The sequence below is a fragment of the Pleuronectes platessa genome, chromosome 17, assembly GCF_947347685.1.
Source record: "Pleuronectes platessa chromosome 17, fPlePla1.1, whole genome shotgun sequence".
In the NCBI taxonomy this organism is placed as follows: domain Eukaryota; kingdom Metazoa; phylum Chordata; class Actinopteri; order Pleuronectiformes; family Pleuronectidae; genus Pleuronectes; species Pleuronectes platessa.
The window spans coordinates 22,386,772-22,395,659 of NC_070642.1; positions in this window are offsets into that span (position 1 = coordinate 22,386,772).

An 8,888-nucleotide genomic window follows, 5' to 3' on the forward strand; every position below is an offset into this window, starting at 1 on the left:
GGTTTATGTTGGAGTTTTTTCCTACGCACTTCATAGGGAACCGGCTGGACCCACAGCGACTCCTGCGGCGAGGAGCAGGAACTGCAGGCAGCAAAAACTACACACTTACCTAAAATTACAATAAAAATCCAAAGAGTAAGGATAAACAATATATTTGTATCATTGGAGAAATAACCACAAAAATGCTTAATAGAACATGTGTTCACCTGAACTTTCCCATTTCCTCTGAATCTCCTGAATCTGTCTTAATTTAATTGGACATTTTAATGGCCCCTAATATTTCTTTCTTATATGCCTGTGGGAACTTGAAATATGAATTAACTTGTATTCTAGACTGATAATTTGTGACATTAAGGACTATGGTTGTAATAAATATTATTCTGGTTTAAAGTTTGTGATATTAAAGTAGCTAAGACCACAGAGGTTAAACTGATGTGATAAAATCAACCTTTACACAGCGCAACCTATAATAAATGTAAACATCAGTACATAATAAACAGACACAGATAAACCAATGCGTCGTCCATTAGATTGTGATGATCCCATTTCATACATTTAATAATAATAATAACTTCGTGTTTTCTTTTTCTGAAATGATCACAGGATTTTTATTATAGTTATTCATATCCTTTTGTCTCTTTTGTTAAACGTTGTTTTGAACACTGAACCACTGAATGTGTGATGTGTTGATCCTCGTCCTGTGATCGTCTCGTGTTTGAATCTCCATCATCAACATCTGATCTGACATAATGTTCCTCTAATGGAGAACGTCACCGAACAGATGCCCCCCCCCCCCCCCCCCCCCCCCACCTCCCACCCAGCAGCACCACGTTTAAGGTGAATTAGATTTTTTTTCCCCTCCGCTCATCGCTGCTTTATTCAGCAGGGGTGGTGGTGAGGGGGTGGATGGGGGGGGCATTAGCCTCCCCTCTTCATGCAGGCTGGATCTGACACCATCACTGCAGTGTTATTACTGCAAAGAGCCACTGATGGAAAACACTTGGCCCGCTCCGACGAGGCCATTTCCATAAACATTTACGCTGGAGCTGCGGGTGATAGAACGGAGAGAAACTGAGGAGATGAAGAGAAATCAGATGCAAATCACAGACTCAACCTCCCACGAGCTGAAATATCCCACACACAGAGGAGATAGAGGTCTGAGGACGTGGCATGAAAACACACACACACACTGAGACACACACACACACACACACACACACACTAATCTCCCTATAAACACAGTTGAAAACAGTGAAGATTTAATTTGGTTCAACAGTGACTCTGAGCAGATTTGAAAGTTTGAGTTTAACGTCTCAAGATTTGAAGCAGAAACAGTTTTTATTTCATCAAACAAGATGAAATCAGATGAAAACATGAAGGTTGAGTCTTTTTCTGTCTGTGACTGGACTTCTCCTGAATGTGCAGAGGAGGTGAAGAGGGAGAGCGCCCTCACCTGGTGGATCATCACCATTATAACCAGTCAGAAACACAGATGTCTGTGTGTGTGTGTGTGTGTGTGTGTGTGTGTGTGTGTGTGTGTGTGTGTGTGTGTGTGTGTGTGTGTGTGTGTGTGTGTGTGTGTGCGTGTGTGTGTGTGTGTGTGTGTTCTCCATGCTTTGGTATTTGTCTCATTCCTGCAGCTTCGGAAGCTTCAGCTGAACTTCAGTGTTTTGTATAATTTACAACGGAACCAGTTAAAAACACGTTGGAACGATTTTGTGAAATAGGTTTAAAATGATTTATACAGCTTTTGTTTTTATAACGTTCACAGCAGGAATCAGTTTAACTTCCTGTTTCAGTGACATGATTCATTACAATGAATTAAACAGGAGACGATGATGCAGAAAATAATCAAAATGATAGATAGATAATGAGAAAGATAGAGAGATAGAGAGATAGAGAGATAGATAGATAGATAGATAGATAGATAGATAGATAGATAGATAGATAGATAGATAGAGAGAAAGATAGATAGATAGATAGATAGATAGATGAAGAGAGAGAGAGAAAGATAGATAGATAGATAGAAAGATAGATAGATAGATAGATAGATAGATAGATAGATAGATAGATAGATGAAGAGAGAGAGAGAAAGATAGAAAGATAGATAGATAGATAGATAATGAGAAAGATAGATAGATAGATAGATAGATAGAGAGAAAGATAGATAGATAGATAGATAGATAGATGAAGAGAGAGAGAGAAAGATAGATAGATAGATAGATGAAGAGAGAGAGAGAAAGATAGATGGATAGATAGATAGATAGTTAGATAGATAGATTGATTCATTTATATTGAAGTTAATCTAATAATTAGAATAAAACAACCAGACAAAAACATAAAGATAAAACAGAATCTCAATGCAGGAGTAAGATGATTGAAGATGAATCCAGCTCTTGATTAATTTAAACTATATTTAACCTCATTCAGTCTCTGAGCACAGAATCTGATCCGGGGTTGATTTGCCTCTTTGTGCATCATGTCATTATTAAATCACTTATTAAATTAAAATCTCTTATTAAAGCCGGTTTAATAAGAGAGAGAATCTCCTTCCCGTCGTGATGAATTCAAACTCTACTGTAGTTTCATGCTAACGAAGACACGGCCTTCCTCCTCCTGCTTCCATTAGCTGGTCCCTTCAGCCGGCACATGAAAGCTCAGCAGGAACTCACATGATATAACGCAGCAATTTGTGTCTCCAAGGTGGAGACGTGTCCCCGGCAGCCTCAGAATGTCTTCACATCTCTGCCTCTTTGAGTCGGACTCGGCCCATTGTGCTGCGGGAATAAAAAACCTGCTGCGTTCCAGTTTCTCATCCCTTCAGTCAAACACACATTTTACTTCTTATTTGTTCTGCCTTGTGGCCGATTGGACCAAACACTGTGATACGTGTGTGGGGAAATTATTCCAGGGACCTGGGGGGGGGGGGTGCCGGGGCATTGGTGCCATTTAGCTTTTAGCTGGTTGGGTCATCCGGACAAAGTAATAACCTTAGATAAATAACCAGATGAGCAATAAGTTTGGTAATTTACTGAGAGAAGACTGTGGTAAAAACTACTTGAAGCCGCTGTGATACATTTTTTACCTCATTAAAGTAAAACACTCTTTTTCCATTTGAATCTCACATTATTTCACCATTCAATCAAACGCCAACTTCCATATTTACAGATTTCAGGCTCATCAAAAGATTTATGTGTTTATTTATTCGTCCATCTGTTTCTAAAAGAGTAGACATGTCATTGATCTCCATTATGGACATTCAGGCTCCAGACCCAAACAATAACAGGATCAGTGGTGAATCTGCTCGTGGAGACTAATTGAAAAGGCCGCTCTGCAGCTCGGACGCTCTGGAACACTCGTCGGAGGTAAAGTGGGTTAATTGAGCTAAATTTGTCTCAATTAAGGTTCTCACTGTGGAGCGAGACGCAGCCCGGGCCTGGTGAGACGCGGCAGTGAGGGGTCCTTACCTGCACATTAGAGGAGAAGCCATTTTAATAACAACACCCCCCCTCCTCCCCCTCCTCCCCCTCCTCACTGGAGTGGGACTCAATTATCGTTAATGGAAGTTCAGCACACGTTTTAAAACGGGAGCTTTTATCTGCTGCAGACGAGCCGACGCAGACGATGAGTTTATCTCACACAAACATTTCAAACCATTTTGCTGTCGAAGGGAAAAATGTTCTGTCGTTTGTAGTAAAGTGTTAGTGCTGCCCCCTGCAGGCAAAGATCAGAACCGTCAGGGGGAGACAGTCGAGCGTGTGTCTGAGGCTACATGAGGCTGTGTTGTTAGCATCCATTAGCTTGGAAGTGTTGGTTTAATGTCGACAGCTGAGTTTACACCAAACGTTCCTGAAACCTTTAGTCCCAAGAACGTTTTTCAAGAATCTAAATGGTTCCTGCAGAACAGGTTCATCTGCGTCTCCATCTAAAGATCCGGGGCCTGAAGGGCGAAGGTCAACGTGCCCAGGACATCGTTCACCTGAACTTGACCTCTCAAACTCACATCAACTCGATAAACCAGCCCAGGTTCTCCAGACGCCACAGGGATCAAGTTATTTTCATGAATGAAGAATCAATTTCATTTCATGAGCTCGACGGTTAGAATCAGTTTCAGTCGAGGAAACAGAATAAACCGGAGGGAGAGAAGGACACTGGAGAAGTCCTGTTATGATGCACCTTTTGTCAATATCTCATTCTGCTGTGGTTGTGCTTATTAAAGCCAAATCATATCTACCTGTTTAGAATATATAAATATTTTCTGAGAGGAATAAGAAAGCTGTGAATCTTTGGTTTTAGAATATATTTAAATATATGCATAATGTATATATTGTTCATTTAGCTGATTAATAAAATGTATGACTTGATTTTCACTTCTGCCAGAGAAACCAACAATGTAACTGAAACGTACAAATAGATGTTGCTTCAGATTTGCTGTTGTGTAGTTTGTGTTTCCTGAAATGTGATTTATTCAGAACAGACATGAAATCCTCCTCTGTCAGAATTATTGACACATGCTGCCCCCTGGTGGTGAAAAGCAGCAGATGGAGCCCCCCCAGAGGATCTTCTTTTCCCTCAGAGTGAAGATTGTTTTTTGACTAAATATTTAATTTTCATAAGTCAGAGTCAGATCAAGGCCGAGGAGGCAGAACTAAACTAAAGGATCTGCAGATATGTTTAAAGCAATCTTAAGAAATCTCAAAATACCATATTCATAATATATTCAACAGGCACATTATCAGATCATTGATCCTCGACCGTCTTCTTATTCCAGTTTTCAGGATGTCTTTTAATAAAGGCAAAGAGAAGACGTTGTCGTGGACCCGTCACAAACTGCACGTTTATCCTCCTCATTGAAAAAGTTCCCTCACTACCCTCAGCTGCAGCGGTCTGATAATACAACCTGACTCATTGTGTCACAGAAACACTGAGTGCACTTAAGCATGAGAGGCCTTCGTCGGTCTCAGCCGTGAAATTCTCCTCGTCTTCATCACGAGTCTCTTCACCGTGTCACAGACGACCTCCGGGCTGTGACTGCAGGACTCTTCAGCTGAGGAGAAACTTTCTGAATCAGATGCATTGTTGGTGTTGTTGTCGTTGACTTTGTGAACTGTGTAGAATGTGTGTGTGTGTGTGTGTGTGTGTAGGAAACAAGTCAACAAACTTGTGATAACTTCCTGTGCAGTGCCAGCTCTGATGTTCTGAACTGTGTGTCGTCCTCCGCCTCACGCTGTGACATTCAGACACAGCTCCGTGTCATTAGCCTGGGAGATCTTCTGCTGCCACATGAAAGCTGCTTGATCGGGGGCTCCGCGGGGGGCTGGTGGGGGGGGGGGCGGGGGGCCGGGCCCGCCACTGTGCCGTCGCTTGTTTCCCCAAACAGGAGCAGGCGTCTTCCAAATGACCGGGGCTGGTGTGGATAGAAGAGAGGGGGCGGCTGAGCCACAGCAGCTCACACGACTCATTACCAATCACATGACACGGCCGGGGGATGAAAGGGCACCAGGGGAAATCACTAATGAGGAAGAGAGCAGATTCTAAGAATCACCATCGAGCCTCCTCACCAGCTTCTCTGCTCCTGCTCAGAAACCACTGCTGCAGGAGGAGGAGGAGCAGAGGAGCACCTGATGGAGCTGTAGGGGGAGGGTTATCACCTGGAAGGGCCTGGTTACTTACTGTAGGGGAGGGGTATCACCTGGAAGGGCTTGGTTACTAACTGTAGCTGGAGGGGTATTACCTGGAAGGACCTGGTTACTAACTGTAGGGGAGGGGTATTACCTGGAAGGACCTGGTTACTAACTGTAGGGGAGGGGTATTACCTGGAAGGGCCTGGTTACTAACTGTAGCTGGAGGGGTATTACCTGTAGGGGGAGGGTTATCACCTGGAAGGGCCTGGTTACTAACTGTAGCTGGAGGGGTATTACCTTGTTATTACCTGTAGGGGGAGGGTTATCACCTGGAAGGGCCTGGTTACTAACTGTAGCTGGAGGGGTATTACCTTGTTATTACCTGTAGGGGGAGGGTTATCACCTGGAAGGGCCTGGCTACTAACTGTAGCTGGAGGGGTATTACCTTGTTATTACCTGTAGGGGGAGGGGTATTACCTGGAAGGGCCTGGCTACTAACTGTAGGGGAGGGGTGTTACCTGGAAGGGCCTGGTTAAGACCTGGAGCTGGAGGAGTATTACCTTGTTATTACCTGTAGGGGGAGGGTTATCACCTGGAAGGGCCTGGTTACTACCTGTAGGGGGAGGTTATAACCTGGAAGGGCCTGGTTACTAACTGTAAGGGGAGGGGTATCACCTGGAAGGGCCTGGTTACTACCTGTAGGGGGAGGGTTATCACCTGGAAGGGCCTGGTTACTACCTGTATGGGGAGGGTTATCACCTGGAAGGGCCTGGTTACTACCTGTAGGGGGTGGGTTATCACCTGGAAGGGCCTGGTTACTACCTGTATGGGGAGGTATATCACCTGGAAGGGTCTGGTTACTACCTGTATGGGGAGGGTTATCACCTGGAAGGGCCTGGTTACTACCTGTAGGGGGAGGGTTATCACCTGGAAGGGCCTGGTTACTACCTGTATGGGGAGGGTTATCACCTGGAAGGGCCTGGTTACTACCTGTATGGGGAGGGTTATCACCTGGAAGGGCCTGGTTACTACCTGTAGGGGGAGGGTTATCACCTGGAAGGGCCTGGTTACTACCTGTAGGGGGAGGGTTATCACCTGGAAGGGCCTGGTTACTACCTGTAGGGGGAGGGTTATCACCTGGAAGGGCCTGGTTAAGACCTGGAGCTGGAGGGTAAAACTAGAGAAACTGTGCTTATAGAAAAAATCCACAAAAAGTGACTTTGGTTGGAAACTTTCACAGAATCATTGTTTTTTTCCAACATCAGATCACATCTAAGAAAGAAGAACAATAGTTTAATTCAGGAAGAATCTGGAGTTAAATCTGTATCTCTGGATATTAAATCAAATCCTTCTATTACTGGTGATTTCCATTTGTCCACGATGATAACTGGGAGGGACGAGCTGTGTGCACACGGCCGCACTGAGCACAGATTAAAGTCTTTGTGGAGCTGGAGCATCACAGTGAGATGTAATTGGTGCCTCACAGCAGGAGGCCGCCTGCAGACGCTGCTGTGGAACATTAATAAACAACAAACGCTACTTCTACATGTTCTTCGCTGACATTTCAAATACGGACGACTCGCATTTCCCTGAGAAAATCTAACAAGTGTACGTGAGCACAGGAAAAACAAGACCGAGGTCTAATCACCTCCCTTCACACATGCCCCATTTAGAGAGAAGAAGAAGAAAGAGGAGAGTTGAGAACAGACTTTAGATCAAAAGATGGTTTCAGATCCAGAACATGCGCTCGCTGCCGCCGCGTCTTCTAATTTGTCAGCAAAGAGAACAGAGCGGCTCAAACTGTCTCCCAGGGGGCACTGGGGCAGACCACCAACGCTTCCCGGCCACCATGCTGCGTCAACACAACAACACAAAAGCTCAAAGCTGCAGCGGGGTCGCTTTGTAGCTCAGCTTTAATGTGTCCGGCTGCCCCGCTGTCGTGTGGCCTCGTCCTCCTGGAGCAACACAAACTGTGACACACACATCGCTGTGCTGAGGGACTCTGTCACTGTACACACAGGTTGTGTGGCTCTGGTTGTGTCACTGTAGTTGTGTTGGTCCAGTTGTGTTGCTCTGGTTGTGTTTTTGTGGTTGTGCTGTTGTGGTTGTGTTGCTCTGGTTGTGTTGCTCTGGCTGTGGTTGTGTTGCTCTGGTTCTCTGGTTCTGGTTGTGTTGCTCTGGTTCTGGTTGTGTTGTTCTGGTTGTGTTGATCTGGTTGTGGTTGTGTTGGTCTGGTTGTGGTGGTGCTGTTCTGGTTGTGTGGTTCTGGTTGTGTTGTTATGGTTGGGTTGCCCTGGTTGTGTTGCTCTGGTTGTGGTCGTGTTGGTCTGGTTGGGTTGTTGTGGTTGTGTTGTTGTGGTTGTGTTGCTCTGATTGTTGTTGTGTTGTAGTAGTTGTGTTGCTCTGATTGTTGTTGTGTTGTAGTAGTTGTGTTGCTCTGATTGTGTTTTGGTTGTGTTGCTCTGGTTGTTGTTGTGTTGTTAATTCATTATACGACACCAGCACAGAACCAATGAATGAAAAAGAAAAAGCCGAAGAGAAGATTTTCCTTGAAAGTGAATAAACGATCATTAAACCATCTTTAAGTAAAACCATGTGACTTCTTCCAGGTGACGAACACAACCCGGCTGTGAACACACTCTGAACAAACTACAGGCTGTGACCACGCCCCTCTCTCCTCCTCTTCCTCACCGTGAGGCCCCCCTTTCTTCATCACTGTTAATCCCTGAGAGGAGCTGCAGCTTTGTCTCGTCACCACCGGGGGTCAGAGGCTCTGAAAGGCTGCAGCTCAGTTTAACATCAATTAGCAGAAAGCTGCCCCCCCCCCCCCCTGCAGAGACGCTGCTATTGGCTGTGAGATCTGTGTGTGTGTGTGTGTGTGTGTGTGTGTGTGGAGGCTGCATGATGAAGATGTGGTTTCTTGAAGCTCTGCAGATAACGAGCACTTAACGACTTCATCCGATTCGTTTTAAAAAGACACTTTGAAACAAAAACTGTTTCAGCGCCGATCAGAATCCTCCTCGTCTCACACACAACACAACACAACACAACACAACACAACTTCACGTGTTCGTGTCGACATGCGTGCACGGTCATCATCACGTGAATAACTGTTAACCTCCTACACGTGGATTTAAACAAGTTCCATTTAATGTGTTGTCATCTTCAAGAAATGTTCATGTTCAGCTTCAACACTGAATAAACTCAAACACACACACACATTGTGTCATTATAAATGCAGACGTGTGAGATGATAGTCACACA